General features: G+C 45.0%; 1 long non-coding RNA gene across 1 annotated transcript in view; it reads right to left on the reverse strand.

Moving 5' to 3' along the window:
• Nucleotides 1-321: 321 nt before the first annotated feature.
• Nucleotides 322-19,497, reverse strand: part of LOC137483045 (uncharacterized) — a 37,600-nt gene continuing 18,424 nt past the window's right edge. The window contains exon 2 of the long non-coding RNA XR_011004329.1: nucleotides 322-1,975. This is a non-coding gene — a long non-coding RNA (uncharacterized lncRNA). The remainder of the gene's footprint in view (nucleotides 1,976-19,497) is intronic.

Consider the following 19,497-nt stretch of genomic DNA (forward strand, 5'->3'; position numbering starts at 1 on the left):
TTCAAATTAAATATAATTAATTACTTGTACTGCTAAAGCCCCTTTTTTTTTCTTCTGAGTTTCAAAACACCCTGTTCTAACACTTGTACATAAGGTTCCTTGTAAAGTATTCTTTAACTTTAGCAATTTATTAATGCCCCACTTATGCGAAAAGAATTCACATTCAAATTACAGTGAGCTCCTTGATGACTCAGCAGTGCTAAAACTCACCTTAAGGCTATGAAGTTCTCTTGGAGAGGGAACATTGCTTTCCTTAGCCATCCTTTTCCTAAAGGGTTTGGGCAAGTTCTCTTGTTCCAGCATTAGTTCAGTCTGCACCACTCTGCTCAACAGAGGAGCTCTGTCAGAAGAGCCTCACCAGCCCCTGCAGATACCCAGGTTTGTTAAGTGCCCCCTGATTCACACTGAGATAAAAGACCTCGGTGAAATCTCTTAGTGTCTGAGCCCATAGAAGTCATAAGGGCAGCTCCATCACAAGAGCAAGAATGGCAGAATTAGTGACATGGTAATCAAGTATCTGAGTGACAGGTATGGATTAGCTTTGGCATAATTTAGGATTTTTTTTCTAATTAAATCAAATATCATGCATTTGGAATTGATTACACAAACCTTAACACCTGCCTTGTGCATCACAGAAAAGAAATCAGGAGGCAGCTAAATACCTAAAAAAGGCCAATGATCAGACTGTTGAGAGTATCTCAGCATTAACTATTCCTGTGAACTTCAACCCAGGTCACTGGGCTGCCTTCATTGCTGATGCACATCATCTCTGTTCAGCACAACAGGCATTTCATCAGGTTAAAAGCAGTAACTTGCAGTCAATGACACTGGGGCCATGCATGGTCAGAGGGACTGGCTGTGCTTTGGTGAAGGGATGGAGCCGCTTCTTTCACCACTGAGACTCCTGGGTAACAAAGTGATTCTCTGTCTTCATTGCACCTGGCTAAAGTGAGAGCTGATCTGATCCAGGAACTTCACTTTTCCTGGGGATCCCAGTACCGGTATTAAAAACCATCTACTCCTGTCAGAAGGATGATTCCTGAACAGTGTTTTAACAAATGCCGGTGTCACACCTGCTAGAGGCTGGGCTATCAACTGTATTTCCCTGGGTTTGAAACACAAATCCCTATCACCATCTTCCTCAAATTTAAGTACACTGTCTCCAGCTTCAGGGCCCATGCTTAAAGCATTTTACAAGCACATGGCATTCACAATTTACTCTAATTTATTAATACTAGCACGGCAGTTCAGATTACTGTCACTGGCAAATGTCTCAGATGGTATTTAATGTTTGAATCAGGCCCAGCTGAGATTTCCATGTGTGAACTTGGCCTATGTGGCTCCCATCCCATCCCATTGACAAGGCCAAGTGTGCTTACTTTTACAGCAGAGGTGGTTTTAGTATCATGCCCCAAGTGGTTTTAAAACAGCCATGAAATGAATTCTGGTTCAGATTATGTGATGCTGATGGATGGTCTCTCTACTGTCTCTCCATAGAAGTGCTTGGGCAGTATGTATTAGACAGGCATAAAAAAGAAGATTGCCATCATTTCTTTGCAATAGCAATTGTCTAGTCCTGACATCCTGATCAGAGTTAAGCACTCCATTTTTCCTTCCAGTCTGAAAATCTTGGTATAAGAGGGTTCTTCATTAGCAGGTGGGAGCTCGCTGAGCAATGACACTGCTTCAGAATCAAAAGTGAACAATAACACTTGTGCCTTGATTTCTCCTTCTCGTTTCTTTCTCACACTTTCACTTGACTCAAGTGCTGATGGATGCTCCATTGCTGTTCTGAGCATTCAGTCATCAAGCATCTCTCCTTAATGCTGCACTTGTAACAATCATTGTCAACGGAGCAGAGGATCCTCACTGTCTCAGACGTCGCCCTCAACGCTGCACATTCTCTCACCACATCCACTGCCTTCCTGTGCATCCTGATACTGAACTTCCAAGCAAGTCAGTAGAAGCCAATTGACTGTGATAGGAATAGGAACAAAGAGTAATTACTTATTTTTACAGCATAAGTATTATGGACTCCAGCCTGGTGTGTGCAGAGGTAAAGCTAATTGCCATACCTGATACTTAAAGGTTGCTCAAGTTAAACTGGCAAATGTTGCCCTGTTTTGGGTAATGGTGATGACTTTATTTTCACTTGTTTTATTGGTATAGCCAAGTAGAAAAAACACTAACAGCATTTCTCAGCAGAAAGTTGTTACCTGATGCAACCAGCTGGAGAACTGTGAGCTTCCTTGGGGAAGCAGCACCATGGAACTAACTACAGAAAGCTGGAGGGGAAGCCTGAACTCCCAGATGCTACTCCAGTGTAGAAAGTCTTAGTTTTCAAAAAATAAAAACTGCATCAGAGATTTGTTTGAGTGGTTTGGTCATGTAGACCAGAACAATATATTTATAAACATCCTTGTAAATGAATTGTGTCCTCATATGTCTGTGTATTTTATGGTTGATTGGTTTCACTTTAAGCACCTATAACCTTATAACTAGGGTTAGATACTTGGGAACTGCCATTCATTGTGGAAATGATTCCACTGAGCAAAGAACTCAATTGATTATTGACTGTAATCCTGTCTGTGGACAAAGGCAGTCCCAGTGCTGTGTGTGATTTAAAGACTTTGATTTCTCCCACTGACTGACAAATAAATATTACCCTGTGTAAAACCATCCCCCTGCCCAGCTGGTGAATTGTGCTGTCTGTAACTGGGATAGGACACTTCTCATTCAAACGGGGCACCAGAGCATCAAGAATCACCAAAAGATCCAAAGATCCAAAGTTCCAAGAGAAATCCAGAGCCTGCTGCAGGTCAAAGGGATGGCCATGGAGCCAACAGAGCACGGCTCAAGGGCGCAAAGCTACTCAGGAAGGGACCAGACAAGACTTCAGATATGTGAGGAAGGATAAATGAGAAGGAGAAGAGGACACAAAAACTGCTCTGAGGAGAAGGGGTGACCTCCAGAGATGTCCTGACAAACCCAGAGGGGTACAAAGTACACTCCAGAGATAGCAGTGTGCTATGGTGATCCTTTAAAGCATCAGGATGAGAGAAGAGGGGAAAAAAAAAGACACATAGAAAAATTAAAAAGCAACAGAATATGTGACAAATGAGAAAAAAAAAACTTAAAAAATAGGAATAGCCAGCTCAATAAAAGGAGACAGAAAGAAAAATTTTAAAAGCTAAGGGGTACAAGGCAGAGGAAGAAAAAAAATAAAACAGGGACAGAAAAATAGATAAAAGTAGACTCAGAAAAGCAATTTTAAAAATGAGAGGAGAGCGAATCTGTAGAAAAGCTCTGAGAAACCTCACAATGAAGGGTCAGACAGGCTGTGGAATTGAGTGGAACCTCACAGACTCCATAAACAACATTGTCCCTTCAATTCTATGCTAATAAGACACTTAGAAATATTCCATAATGGCAACTGTAGAATTATCTTGTCTGCTATCACTCATTTTTAAACAAGGTTCCTTTGGTTTCCATGCAAATGCACTGACTGATGCCTTTTATTTAATTTCCATTTCATTTCATTTCACTTAATTTCATTTCTTTCATTTCATTTCATAGATTTCTCCATTAGTCACGGGCTATTTACATAATGTGATGGAATTGGCACGTGTGGAGCTATTCTCTGCAGAATTCACCTCACCCTCATACCTGATGAGGAAAACCTGTTAATTCATGTAGATGTCAGGGTTGTAACAGCTCCATGAATTAGTTCTTCCAGCCAGGGGTAGCTACTAGAGTCACAAGAAGCTCTGAAAGTTTGGGTTCCCTCTAAAGAGAATCTCTTACCCCCCTTGGCAGCTCCAATTTTGGTTGGAGACTCCTGCAGTGCTTAATTGCATGGAATGAGACCTGCAGTACGAGGGGCACAGATCCCCCAGGCACCCCTGCAGTGAGTCCTGCACAGCCTCCACCTCCTCAGGCTCCCAGGGCACCCTGACATTGCCCAGCACACCCAAATCTCTCCTGTCCTCAGTAAGGGCCAACAGATTTGTCTACTAACAAGTTACAAAATGACTGCTTTTGGGACCACACTTATTTGGGTGGTACAGTTGTGTCAGATGAGTCCATGCATTCATTTCTGCCTTGAAGCCATCTCAGGAATTGCCACAATTACAACTACTAAAAGCCAGCCCATGACTGTAGTCTTATCAAATTCCCACATTTTCTGAAGTAGCTGGCCAGTGGAAGCTGTTCAATCCCCATCAGATTACTGGGTTTGGGGATGGGAGTGGTACTGGGTTTTTTTTTTACTTTTCAAATAAATGTAACCACTGTTTTCTTACACAGGAGAAGTAAACCTAGGCAAGAATAAAAGTCAAGAATCTTTGTGTGAATAGAAAAAAGAAAGGAGATCCCCGAACAGTTTCTCCAGAGACAATTTCCCATTCTTCTGAAATTTCCTTAACAAAACTGTCTAGCTGCCTCCCCTTTTACATAGGGACAGGAAACTAGCAACAACTATTACCTCACAGTCCTTACTCATTCCCAGTGCCTCTTGAGCAGATTCCACTGCTAAAGGAGCTCTCTTCAGCTGCAGGAATGAATGCCAAACAGCCTGAATTTTGGGGAAGGGGCTTAACTCTGAAGTGGCAGGGAAGAAGCTGAATTTGATAGAGCAGAACAGAGCTAAGATCTCAACAGACCCTTGAAGAGACTCAGGAAGATTCTGCAAGAAAATGGAGATAGAGTTTACAAGTCTCTGAGTAGATTAGATTGTAACAGCATGTAAAAACAACAACAACAACAAATATAAGTGTGTGTTTAACTCAACACACTGGCAGCTATCTGGGCTGCCAGAGAAAAGATTGTATTTGAACATGATGTCTTCACAGGACACTTTTACAAAGAAAAAAAAAAAAAAAGACACAGGAACTATTTAATAATTCAACTTGCACAGGTGGAAGATCCACCTACAAACTGCAGCCATGCCCAGAGAATTAGGAGAGACAGGCAGTCCTTGCAGGAGCACAAAGCCATCAGGCACCTGAGATGTCAGTGAGGGACTCTCAGGCTCGCCCTGTAAGGCCTGGGAGCTCTTACAGCAAGCAGGGAGAGCCCAGGACAGTGGATTGCCCAGCTGCGCTGCAGGCTGGACACTCCACACCCTCCCTGGGTGGCTCTGAGTTTATTGGCTTTCTAGGAGCTGCAAAGTAAAGGTCAGAGGGACCTCACCACACCCACAGGGTAAACCTTTGGGAGGCAAATTAGTCAGCAAATAATCCCTTTCACGATGTCCAGGCCACTGTTTCACCATCTGTAAGGAATATCCTTGCCAGTCAGCCTAGCAAAGCTGTCAGCATGGGTGATACCCTATCCAGCACACATTTACATTTGGGCATTTCAGACGGCTTTAAGTGTCTTAGTGCTTCCAGCTCTTTATTGCCAGACCTTTCTGACAGTGTGAGAGGTCAAGTTCTCACTTTCACCAGAGCACCGTGCACTCCTGCCCTGGAAAGAAATCAGAGATCTCCCTGGGACTGGTGTCCACCAGCACCCAATACGTGTCCAAGGCAGGCTGGGCTCTCCCCTGGCATTGGTTCTCAAGGGCCTTGCCTCAGGCACCGTCTGTCTGAAGCTTTTGTGGTGGGTGGGAGCAGGGGGGAGCTGTGGAAAATGTCACCCTCCGGTGGTTTTGTGCCACCATCCGTGCTGGTGACCATAAACCTGAGAGCACATTCTCCAGGGGCACCCACAACCTCGGAGCGCTGCAGAACCTCCTGCTAACCCAGCAGGGTCAGACCCCCAGTGCTTGGCAGACAGAACCCCCAAAACCTAACCCGTATTGAGGGTATAACCATCGTTCTGAAATCCTCTTTATTAACTAAAACCTGCTAAAACTTTGCCTGCATTTCGGCCTTCAAACAAAACCATTGACATACTGCACTGAGTGGTCAGCTGAAGGAAGTCCTGTGACTGACTGGGAACAAGATTCCTGGCTTCTCATTAAAGATGAACTTGAGACTCCTTTAAAAATTTGCCACAGAATTAGCATTGAATCCAAAAGCAAAATCTGAGTTGACTGAAAGGTCAACAAACACAGGGAGATAATTACTGCTTGATGTTCCAGGAAACCCAAGCTCTGACACTAAATTTAAAAAGAAAGCCTTTGATGAATGATAACAAAAACTTTCTTTCTTCCCATCCCCATCATGCAAGCAGACCAGACACAGACATACTGAGGGCATTATGCAAGAAAAACCCAACAATCATGGAAGTTCAAGTATCCTGTTAAACCTCACATCTTTATTCATTGGCATACAAAAAAAAAAAAAAAACTATTTCAAGGGGAAAGGGTTTTGGGTTTTTTTGTTAGCATAATTTACTTTGCTGACTTATCAATTTACAGAGTTGATTAGCTTTTGCTTTGAGTCTTGCCTCTTTCTAAAGAAAAATACACAGTGTATTAAGATTTTAGGAATACTCAAGCCATGTTAAAAGGCTGACGTGAATGTTAAAATACTTTCAGTGTATTTCTGCATGGAGGGGATCTGCAGCAGCTGTACAAAAAGTATCTGAGAATAGCGACAGCAAGTTATGAGCAAAAACAAATTATGAACAAAGAAAAACTATGAACAGCCAAATTAATTTAATCAAGGGTTACTGTACATCTGCTGCTAAGAAATAATAGCTGCTTCTTGTTTTCTTGGAAAAGCTAAAAAAAGTCAGCTGTTAGTTTAACAACTAAGTAGAATTTAAAAATATGCAGAATGACTGAACTGTTGAGGATGTGAAGGGGCCTCTTGATATCATCTAATCTAACCCCCCATGCTCAGTAAAATAAAATGCTTTTTCTGAAGTACAATCATAAATTCACGTAATTAAAACTTCACCAGAAAGCTGTTTCTGGCGGGTGTTGCTGAGCCACCACTGCCCTCACCACATGTTTGGTGCTGCTCCGCTTCAACATCTCCCCACTCGGAAGGATTTTTTCTTTTTCTGTCCCAGTTCGTGTTGCTGACAAACTGGGAGCTGAAGTCTCTCAGGAAAACCAAAATCTCCCAGTGGAAACCACTTCAGCTGCCAGCATAAAGGCAGAGGTGAGCAGACGTGATGTGGAGCTGCTGATGGAGGAGGCACGAGCCTGGTATGTCTGGGCAGATGTGCAAGCAAAAATATAATTATGTTTCCCTCTTTTTTTCATGCAACAGACCAAAGCAGGGCTGAAATCAATAGAAATTCGTTTCCTGCCCACTTCATCTGTGGGATCCTGATGGGTTTGGAAGTTAATATTTCAGTACATGGTACAGATAAACAGACAACAGCAGAACCACCTTAGATGACCAGAATCCAGAGATCCTGCAAATTACTGCCATCTGCATTTTATATTAAATATATCTAGAGGATGCTTGTCAAGTTTGATCTTCATGAATATCTGTCAACCTTTTATACTGACTTCATTTGCTTTACCTTGAGAGCAATCGAGCTTCTCCCCGAGGCAGGCATTACTCACATGCCACCTTTAACAATCAGATTAGCTCCAAAAGCTGAAGCCTCGGTGCCCAGCACTGAAATGAGATCTCCTGAACAAAACACACGGCCTGGCCCCAGCTCCAGCCCTGTCTTGGAGAGGTCCATGCTCACCATATGGTGCTCCTGCTACACCTCTGCTATTTCTAGCTTCCAACATTATTGGAATTGTGATGCAAAGATTTATAAATAAGGTTTTGGTGCCAAGATGTCTGCTGAGCACACCATAAACCTTTCTTGCAGGTAGTTGAATCAGCATTGTGCTATGCAGCCATCATAGTACAGGTAAACACACCCTGCTCTTCCTTTACCCAAGTCCTTAGACCTAATTTTACCCACTTTGCTTTCTCTCCTGCTCTTCTTGCAAACCTGTGTGTCGGGATTTAAATTTGCTTGGCCTCTGACATTATTTAACCAGATGGAAAGAAAGCTAATATTTACTCTGGGCAATGAAATGGGTCCTTCACTCATTGAAAACCTCATTTTCCCCTTACTCAAGACCCACCCTCAGCACAAGGTGCCAGCACAGGCAGACCTGGCCAGCCCTGTGCCCACACCCCATGCCCAGCCCTCTGGGCCCAGCTTCCACATAAAGTCAGGTGGAAAACCAGGTTCTGACAACTCCTTTCTTATAAGAAGTTGCCCACATTCCAGTGTCAGGAAACACTGAAAATAAAATAACAGTTCCCCTACAAGCATTTATTTCTAGATAAATTGTTCTCAAGAATTTTTGGTAGACCAAACGCTCCTTTCAAATCAAATGATTCAGGCTGTATAAAACCCATTCTTTTTACCCTACTGTTCAGTGTTTAGGTTAATCTCCTGTCTAGTTTTAACATCTCAGCAGTCATCCTTCTGCAAAAATGAACACTTTGCAGTCCTAATCAAAAAGCCTTGAAAGGCTCCAGAATTCCCAGGGGGTGACAGAGGTACAATGGATTTTTCCTTCACACAGGGAGGAACCCTCTTAAATGTCCCCAGCTGCAGCCAAGACACAAATCTGGCTCACGCAGCACTGACTTCAGTGCACTGAGTACAGCAAAAATGAGCCACTCTGGTGCCAGAGGTGGGAAATGTGTTATTATCTGGGATGGTTACAGAGAGAGGAAGGTTTCTCCCAGGCTGAGTTTCCAAAATGCATATGGGGAATGGATTACTCCTTCTCAAAGTTAATCACCCATTTCTAGAATACTCCAGTGCTCGGCTTGCTCTACCTGGATTTTCAGTTTCCCTTTCCCTCCTTCTCTCTACCACTCCCTTACTCACTGGGAAAGAATGGAGATAATATTTCTCGCAGGATTTAGCAAGAACATCTACATAATGCAAGGAGCCAGCACCAGGATTTTACAACCTGTAATTCAGGTTTACCAATCAGGACAGTGAAAATCGAAGGTCTGATTTCCAGGGGGGGGAAAAAACCAACCAAACACCCAAAAAAAAACCCAAACCAAACAAACAAACAAAAAACCAAACCAAAATCCCCAATGACAAAAACCGAACCAAACCCACCAAAAAAAAACAAAACCACAACAACAAAAAACAAAAAATCACAAAACACAATAATATATTCCACAGACAAAAGCCACAGCAAAGTACCAACACACTCTGGAACTTTTACCAGCCTTCATGTATAGATGAAAAAGTTGTTTCCATTCACTTAGGTAATTTTTAAATCAAAAAATACCTACGACAAAGCCTTAAGAATCAAAGGTCAGATTTTGGCACCATTAAGCAAGTCATGGGATTTTTAGCAGCAGAATCCCTGCACACTAAACTACCAAATACCAGACTCATCCTTTTCCTACCCAGAGATTTTGGCAGCACTGTGCTTTCCACAGCACATCTGAGGTACTCAAGAAACACTGGGCCTGCAGTACAGCAGCTGCACAGGAATTCCTCAAGAGACATTTTCCACGTTTTTCACCTCTGCAGAGGTGAGACACACATCAGCCAAGGAAGCTTCCCTCCCTCCATCACCTCACCACTCTCACCAACAGGTTTAGCACACTCCACAGCCATGTTATCAGCCTGGTTGCAGCCCTGGGACTGGGGCTGGGTCAGCACAGCTGCATCAGCTGGAAGTTTGGCTCAACATCCTTGTGATCTCTAGGTCATCATCAGCTTGAACCTTCCTAGGGAAATCCGTGTCCTGCCAACGTGGTCAGACAACTTTTCCCATGCACAAATTTTGCTCTTTAAGTACTTCCAAAATGTGAAGGTTTTGGATATCACAAAGAATACACATTTGCAGATCAGCTCCCTCATTTTAAGTTTTACAAAAGGTCAGGACAAATCAGCTCTAGATCCTTGCCCAGATTTACTTATTCTGCTTTGTCTCCCAGCAGTGCTGTGAGGACCAGCAGTCCCTTTCTGCATGTTCCTGGAGCACCTGCAGCACTTCCTGCACCAGCCCTGTGTCAGCTCTTCTTCCCAAGAAACCCAGACCTCTGTTTGCCAAATTGCCACACCTTTCACCAACACTCCTACAGACAGTGTGCAGACACTGCATTATCAATGAATTGATACAGCTGCATTTAGAAAAAACCCTAAGAGACCCAGACCAGCTTTGTGCACGAGCTGCCCGAGCTCTCTGCTGAGTTTCACATCGTGCTCACTATTCTGTGAGTAAAGCTGAAATTGTATTTTTCTCCTAATGGCCTCAATGTAAATATGAAGAGCCTGAATTTATGAAACAATCAGATTTTTTTTCTTGGCTCAGCCTTGAAAAGAAGGAAGAAAAACAACCAAAAGTCTCTCCCCATCTCACTCTTTTATTGTATTGACATTTTGTCTTGTTATCTCTGGAGTCTCAGTCACAAGGCTTGTGGAATTGCTTCAGTCCATAATAATTACTTGTCCATTATGGCACAATCTGTTATTATTGGCATATATTGTCATTATTGTCATTACCTGCCATCTTTGTTCAGCCAAGGCAGCAGCTGTGGTGGGCACACCTGTAGCACAGGCTGGGTTGGGCAGCTTAGCACAGCAAGAACCTGCACAAGGCATATCTTTAGCTGGGACAAATCTGTGGCAGGTGCATTCTTCTCTCTCCCAGGATTTTTTCATAGAGGAGCACAGAAAAAAGAAAGAGAAAACAATTTCTATTTATGCTCCTTGTTTTTCCCATGTGGAATGTGTTTGGAGAACTGTTTACCTGGGGTGATTGCTTGGTTGGATTCTGGTGAGGATTGTTTGAGCTGATGGCCAATCCAATCCACCTGTGGCTGGACTCTCACGAACAGGGTCACAAGTTGTGAGTTAGATATGGTAGTTAGAAAAAGTAGGTATGTAGTTTTAGTATCTCCTTTAAATAGCATATTAATGTGTTATAGTATAGCTATAATAAAGAAATCATTCAGCCTTCTGAACTGATGATGACATCATCATTTCTTCCCACCGGGTTCGCCTGCATTTACAATACAATTCTACACTTTTTTTTAAGCAAATCAACAAAAATTTAAGAGGAGTGGTGATTTTGTCACCATACTTCCTGCTAGTCTTTTATGGGTATAAACTATTATTGTGTTGCAGAAAATCAAGGCAGAATTATGCTTAGATTGTATCTAATTCATTTTTTATACTAAAAACCTTCTTGTTGCCAGATGGCTGATATGTGGCCATTTAGAAACCAGAAGGTACCAGTCAGACAAAGCCCTCAGCTCTTCACTGAGCCCCTTTTTTACCTACAGCCTGGCTGGACAAATTTTACTGTACCTTTGAACAGGGAAGTCATTTAAGAGAAGCACAAACCTTTACAGTTCAGAATTATTCTTTCTCATTCAGAGCCATCACTCTCCAGGGTAAAATAGAGGAGGGACAGAGTATTAACCTTAGAGTTATCTTTTACTATGTCAAAAGATCTTTGTGTCATCATCATCATCTAACCTGGGGCCCTTGAGACAGAAGCACATGGAAACCAAGAGCCTGGGTCTGCTGTGGCTCCTTTTGTCACCTCCAAGGCACAGTTTGCTGGCAAAGGAAGAGCATCCCCACCAGGGCAGCTGAGCAAGGGACAGAGAGCGCTGCCAAATCCAGCACAGCCACCATCCAGACCCAAGTTTGTCAATGCCTGTGCAGAGAGGAGCAAAGCCCCATCTCCCTCTCACAGTTGAAGCCTGGCCTTGCACCACCAGGGCAAAGGCATTTCTGTCCTGTGTGTGCCAGCTACCCACTGGCTAACATTTGACAGAATGTCACACAGAAAGGGGAAAAACTGCTCCTTAATAATAGTCCTTCTGTTGTTCCACTCAGGGGTTTTATTAAAAAGGAAAAAGCATAGAGAGCAGCTAATCAGCTGCTCTTAACAAATGAAGGTCTGGAGATTGATTTTTCAAGTGATTAGTGGTGCAAACACACATTTTCACAACTCAAAATCTTTGCAATTTTATCCAACTGCTATGTTCATTAACCAAGGAAGGGTCAGAGAGGGACAGTTAACAGCCAGCACCATCCTCAAATACTAATGGCTTCATTACACATTAAAAACCTGTATTGCAGCTCTGTTCCCATAACCCCAGGAACTTCACAGGTGCAGCTTAATTAGAAGCAGAAGCAGTTGCTGTGCCTTTGCACATGCGATTTTTTCATGACAAGACATCACTTGCTGGACAAAACTCCTCCCAGCTTGGCCCAAGCCATTCCCTGTCTCCAGCAGCATTCAGCACCCTCTCTGCTCAAGTTAGAAGCTCTAATGACAGCAGCTGCCTGTGGGCTGAAATAGGAATGGGAAGGGCTCAGAGACAGACGATACACCCTGAAGGGAGCTCACAATGAGCACGGTGGCATCAGACAGGTCACACAGCCTCTGAGCTGCTGTGCTCCTTCCTGTGCTCCTTCCCATCTGTGCTGGTCCCTCCAGGTGTCCAGCACTCACAGCTGACTGCTACTGGGACTGGGAGCACTGAGTGCCCAGCACTCACCAAACATCCCTCCAGGTAAACACCAGCCACAAAGACTACAGTCGGCTGTATAGATTAATAACTAGATCTAATTTAAACCTCCAAAAATGACAGTTTTAATAAAATCATCACTTGTCTACCACTTGTTGCCTAATTTTCTGAAGGTGGAAATCAGGCAGGGTTCACCAGTTCCTCTTGAAGAGGAACACCCTGCCTAATGTAGGGCTCTCACAAAATCCCACATGCCCCAAGCTTCACTTCCCAGCCTGTGGCACAGGCAGCAGAAGCAAGCACTGGCGACAGCCATGGGACAGTCTTCTGGACCCCAAGTGGCACCAGAGATTGGTGCAATGCGTCCAGTCAGGGATGTTCCTCCTCTCCCTTAGGTAGCTTTAAAACCATAAAGTACAAATGAATACATGCAGGACCTAAATGTTGATTCCTCGTGCTCACACAGGCTCAGAGACAATCTCACTGCAGTTCTCAGTGGAGTTCATTCGTGCACTGTGGGCCTGTGGTGTTATCAAGATATGAGAAGGAATGCATTACTTAAATATATATTAATCACAGGGAAGAGAACAGCCAAGACCCATTTTCAGTTTTGTTTCTGCACTTAGACATGCTTTGTAGATATTTTCCTTCAGCAAATGACTCAATCCATCACAATTAAAGGAACACAATATAATCTTTCCTTTGATTTAATTGCTCCCCTTCTGCCAAATATTCAAGTTCAAAATACATTCAAAGCAATATTTAAAATAGGAAGATTATTTTCAAAATTAGCACAAATCTCCTAATGGGTTCAGAATTACATGCTGGGAGTCTTGCGATGCATTGGGTTTGGGTACTTAATTTAAAATTATTTCCAAGGTATGCCAGCATGAATCTGAGTTATTTCCCAGGGAACTCTAATGGACTTGGGTATTCAAACCCCTCGGAAGGACAATCTCTCCCATGCGCTGCTGAAACACTCTCCTTCCCCCATGTGCTCAGGGCACAGCTGCTCCTCTTGGGTCCAGGACAGTGCCCACAGCCCGTGGGGGACCAAGCCCTGCATCCTCACCAGGCACCAGCCCACAGCATCTGCATCTCAGATATTTACCCAGCTCAGGAGCAAGGCCATGGGGAAGGTCACAGATGAGGTCACAATGAGAGATGCAAAGAAAGACACCAAGGAGAAACTCAAGGCCGTGTCCATGGCTTTGGAAAAACACTCAGGGACAGGCAAGGACCAGCTACAAAACCAGGCCACATTGCCTCAACAACTCTGCTTGGGCAGATGTGACCTGACAACTTAAAAGGTTTCACTAATAGTGCCAACAGCTTGCCCCAGGTAAAGCACATGTACAGATATGTTTGTTAGACAACAGACCAGAGCTGTGCTCAGAGCTTTGCCACTCTCCTGTGGCGAGTGGAGAAGAGTGATTCAACATCACCACAATTAATGAATGCAGTCTCTTCTGTCCTTTCCTCCTGACTTTGTTTTGCACTCCTTTCCCTTGCTGTGCCTGCTGAATGCTGAATTTCATGTCCAGGCTCTGCTGTGGAGAGCTGCCAGTGCTGAAGCTTCTTAGGCAAAGAACTGAGGGCTTGTCAGCCTGCTGGGCCAGCTGCAAGCGGGGGCTGCAGCTCCTGCTCAGGGATATCATGCACCCAGACATGGTTCTGGCCAGGGGAGCTGGCAGAGCAGCTCATCCCAACCTGCAGCTCCACCAGGCTGCCTTCTGCCCCAGCCCTGAGGGTGGCTGCTCTGTGCCCACCTGGGCAACAAGGAGCTCTGTCCCACCCAGCAGAAATCAAAGCTTTTGTTTCTTCTTTGTTCGGCTGCAAACCAATTACAGGTAAAACTACAGTCTCCAGCTGTCTATGAAGATGATTAGATTTAAAAAAAAAAAAAAAACCAAAAACAAAACAACAAGAAAAAAATACAAAAAAAAAAAAAAAAAAAAACCAAAACCACAACAACAAAAAACCTCTGCTATGAGCTGGATTTTAGAAGCGGCTTGGTCAGAGCCGAGGCTGTGCTGAGGAACCTGAGCTTTGTGAGCAGCACAGGGTGCTGGTGCCATCTGCCGTTCTGGCAGCCACAGGCACATCAGGAACCGCAGCACAAAAGATTAAGACTTGACTAATTCATGTCTGGCATAAATGAAAATCCTTCAGATGCCTGAGGGTCTCCTGTGGCAATTTAGGGATAAACGAGGTTTTAGGCAAAATTTATTTACATGAGAAATATCACAAGCAAATCCTTGCTGATACAGTCCTTAATGCTGCATGAAATTAGACACAATGCCCTTCTAGAAGCAAGGAACGAGATAGAAACAGAGATAGACACTTACTTTTAGGGTGAAATTACTTTTAGCTTTATCTTAGTTTGTTACTTTTAGCTCCTCAGCCAGGAGTTTAACCCTTGCAGCTCAAAAATCCAGCAGTCCCAAGGAGTAGGACACCAAGATGGTTTCCTAAAAATTATCTCCTGTTTAGGACAAACAGAACCATCTCCATATACAAAATCAGAGAGAATCCCAGCCAGCTCTGATCCAGCTCCTCTGCTGAAGGCACTTGCAGAGGCTCACAATCCCCACCTGGAAGGGATTTTCTGGGTATCTTTCCAAGATACCCAGTTTGCACACAGACATCAGGTCTCAAGACATTGGTGTGAGTTCCACCACGGGTATTTTTTGATGGTCCCAATTCAGCTGCTTTGTATGAGAATAATTTTTCCTGTTCTTACAAAGAGCTATTTATACTGACAATTGGGCTCTGCCTTAAGCACTTAAGCCTGCTGTCTAGCCAGAAAACAGGCTTCCCACCAACTTCCCTGCCTCTTCCTGCACCTGCCAGTCCCTAAATGCTGATAAAAGGTGCTGTGCCACACACAGAAGTCAGGAGGAATATTTCTGCAATATAACATTTAAATGTCCTTGTTTATGGTCACGAAAACCTGCAAACTTGAGGGCCAGAGGTGCTTGTGTGTCCATCAAGAGAGCTGCAGCTGTTGGGATGGCATCCTGAGCATGCTGAGGGAGCTCCTGCCAGAGCTAAAAACAGCGAGCGCGGGCGGCGTGTCGGCGATCCACGCTCTGCACGTGTCCTGACCATCCCTGCTGAGGCAGCCCAGGGGAAAAGGCTCTGCTTGGAGCCACTTTCTCTGCTCCAATAATTTAACTCCATGTCTCGAGCACCAAGGGGAAAACCCAGCTGTAGGAACCATTGTCATGATGGGAAATGGAAATGGAGATCGTGGTGAGTGCAGTCCTGTCTGCTTTAGTGAGTGGGTTGCTTAGGGAAAGGCCAGGATAAAAGATTCCTCTCTGGAAATATCTCAGCTGCAAAACCTAGACCCATATCCACAGGGGAAACTGTCATAAAACTCTGACATGCTTTGCAGAGCTGTATCTTGATGCAGCCTGCAGAGGACCCAGCTGGGGGACACATTGGTACAGGCTCTATAGATAGGGCAAGTGTCCTTCCCAGGGCTGGCAAGCACCCAACAATGTTCACCCCTCCTCAAACTGCCTATAGACAAGTCTCTATAGCCCAGACTGGCACAGGCTTAAATTACAGTGGAAAATACATTAGATACATCAAAATGCCTGAAATTAAACCCCAGGGAATGCTGCCAGAAAGCAGCACTAAGAGAGCTGTAAGAGCACCCAATAAAGTGGTGCCTCGAGGCAGCATCCAGTAATGTCTTTATTGCAACACTCTGCGAGAACTTTAATCTGAGCCTAGCCAGTCTCCCCACTAAAATATTGTTCCTGGGATTCAGGATGTGGAGAGCAAGCAGGCACCTCTGCTAAGCTGCTTTCAGAAGTTAATACTGACAGATGACTGAAGATAGCTGCCAGCAATGCCACCTCTCTTATGTAGTAGCAAAGTTCCAAATTGCTCATGCTCATCTGCACTCCTTTTCCACCACACTTGCTCAATCCCCTAGAAGTCTACAAATATGCACCAGCATAATTTAGAGGAGTATTTGGCTAATGTGGTCAGAGATAATCTGAATTTACAAGATGCCTACGATAAGCACCTAGGCTAAAACTACTGATCTGTTTGGCTCACTGAGAACATCAGATCTTAAATGGAACAACAATGTCAGGAGAAAGGTCAAATGTGCCCCTGTTGTCCAAACACAGCCCTCACATAAACCTGCACTGCTCCTCTGAAGTCAGAGGAACTGTACCAGCCCAAATTTGGGGTTGGAGCAGTACTGTTAGAGGTGAAGGCAGCCCAGCCAGTGCTAGTCTCAGACTCAGTTCAGTTTAACCAGACTTGGCTGAGTCTACTGGTGAGTCCAGTTTCAGACAGGTCTGACAAAGTGCAACCAGCCAAACCTGGCAGAGTCTACCAGAGTTTACCACCCACGTGGAGTTCCCAGTGTGGGAAGACAGGAGGGGAGGCTTGGGGAGACTCCCAAGACCCACTCACAGCTCCTCCACTGCCTTGGGACATCAGCCAGGCTGTGACAGCCTCTGGCAATGACACTCCATGTGACTGAAACCTCCCAGAGTCTCTCCTCTCTCACAAATGGTGATGCTCAACTTGCAATCACGTTCTCTGCCCTGTTGGAGGCTCTCCTGGAGGAAGAGCCCTGGCTGTCTCCAGCAATGGGCCCCCCATCCTCCCCCAGCCCTGCAGGGGGGTGCAGAAGCTGTCCTGGCACACCCCTGCTCAGCACCGTCCCTGGCAGTAACCAGCCCCAGCCAGGCTGTCACTGCCACAGGTAACCCTGGGAACTCTTTGGGAAACAGCTGCTGGACCTGCCAGCCTGCCTGGAGCTTCCCTCTCCCGAAATTCCTAGCACTGCCAAGCTCCCTCCCTATCCCAGCTCCCGTGTGACACAAACGCCAGCCTGTGCCCAGCTTCTTCACACGGGAGTGGAAAGATGAGCTGGGTTTCCTCAGGAAGTCAGAAGTTCCTGGCTGAACTCTGAATACAACAGTCAGAATTAATTCAACTTTTACTGTCAAAACTACCCCAGACACCAGCTTGCCACTGAAGATACCCAGTTTCTCCACAGGGCACATCTCATCATCACCACAAGAAGATTTTTGTTACCTGCACTCCTCATTCAGAAATGTCTCTGGAAAAAAAAATAAAATTAAAAATAAGTCCTTATTCATCTGCCTCAGAATTTGATGTATAAATTGAAATGTCACTTCAGAGGCCCTTGACAAAGCAATTCAGGAAGGAGGGCCCCAGCATTTGTGGCCTTTGCACCTGCTGCTTTTCCATTTTGGGGAGGGTTTAAGATGGCTGGAATAGCCAGTCTGTTCCCACCACCCCTGCATTCGAAAAGCTTCAAAAGTTCTTCTGGGAATTACACCCCCAAGAGGTGAATAATAGTTTAAATTCCTCGAGCTGGAGTGCCTAGTGAGGGAATCCAAGTAAATCCCATTGATTGTGGCAGAATTTCCAGAAGAAGGGGAGAGCATCCCTACAGCATAGCCCATGCTGGAGGGCAGGACCCATCCCATCCTTGAGCCCAAATGGCCTCGATAAAATTTGCAGTGACACAAAAAAATGTAGCAACAGCCCTTAGTAACAGTGCCAGGAGAGAAGCTTTAACCAAAAGTAATTTATACCTTTTCACACAGCTTCTGGGACTCATATGAATAAAGCAGGAAGGCAACAGGAAAAATGTGAGAGTTTGTGCTTGCAGGAAAGCAAACTACAAGTCATGTTTTCAAACTGGGAATCTGGGGAATCCCACAAAAGGTAACTAATTACTCAATACCTCACACTGCAGGGCAGGGTTCTGCAAAGCAGCCGTGTTATTCCCATTGCCACAAAACTGATGAAGGCTGGCCAAGCCAAGCCTGAGCAGGATAACCCCAGTCCAGCCATGGAAGGGCACTGCTGTGGGGGCAGACAAGAACCAATTTGTTTGTAGACACTTACAGAGCAATGGGCAGCTTTGTTTGGGGATCCTGCCCTTTGTGCGTCACACAAAGCAATTCCTCCAAGGGTTTGGGAGCACAGGAACCCCCAGTACACCTGCTGCAGTGACACTGAGGGACACAGCCCTCCACTTCAGAGATGCCCTCCCTCCCCACGACTCCTCACTGAACAGTGCAGCTTGTGTGAAATGCGGGTGTACAACAGCCCTGCACCTCTGCCATCATCACAGCATCCCTTCACAACATCCCTTCAGCTCCTACAAGCTTCACGCTACCAGCTCTGCAGGGTGGTTACACGAGGCTGCTCAAGCCAGCGAGACACACGCTGGCTCCACCAAGATATCTCCCTGCATTCCTCAGCATCTGGGGAGAAGCTCAGGTTTTCTTTATATCCCAAGTGAATAGGAAATTCTTTACATTCCAGATCTGTATAAGAGAGTCCTGCTTCTAATGAAGTTTTTCTACACTTCTCTTTCAATGTAGAGAGCCACAATCGACCTGAGCTGGCATCTTTCCAGCACTCAGGGCTATTAGCATTTCAAATTATGAGCAATTACAGATCTGGCCACCGTTGTCTCTCACTACACTGGACCTGTTTTGTTCCAGCTAATGGTGCCACCCTGTTGACTTTCAAACAGGCTGGAGGGAATAAATTGCTGCAGTTTATTCCCATACAGCTGACATTCCCGCCATGCCATCACTCACAAGCAGGGATCTGAACATTAGAAATGTAACCCACCACCCCAGACAGCCTCCAGACCTCAGAGGGAGCTGCTGGAGAGGAGACTTTCCACTTCAAGACTCAGCACTGACACAAACTGCTGGCAGCAAGAGCCCCAACACCGAACTGATGGCTTACAGGGGTGAGTAACATTTTATTTCTAGCATATTGACCATGTTCTTGGGATATTTGATGCTTTTCAGATGTGGGGAATAGAGGCAGGGATATGATTTTCCTTTTCAGAGAGCAGCATTCCCCTTGCTGGCACACCAAGCTCTGCTCTTACATTTAGGCCCATCAAGGGTGGTCATTTGAGCATCCTGGCAACCCAGGAGCTCCAAACCCACAGCATCCTTGCTCAGTCCTGCTGCCTGCATCAGCATCTCTCACCCTGGCACCCAGGAAGATTGTGCTTTCAAAGCAAGAGAGGACTCCACTGCCAACCAGGGCATCCCAGCTCCACAGCATGGACACAAGGGGTGAAGCC

The sequence above is a fragment of the Anomalospiza imberbis genome, chromosome 15 (assembly GCF_031753505.1).
Source record: "Anomalospiza imberbis isolate Cuckoo-Finch-1a 21T00152 chromosome 15, ASM3175350v1, whole genome shotgun sequence".
Lineage (NCBI taxonomy): Eukaryota > Metazoa > Chordata > Aves > Passeriformes > Viduidae > Anomalospiza > Anomalospiza imberbis.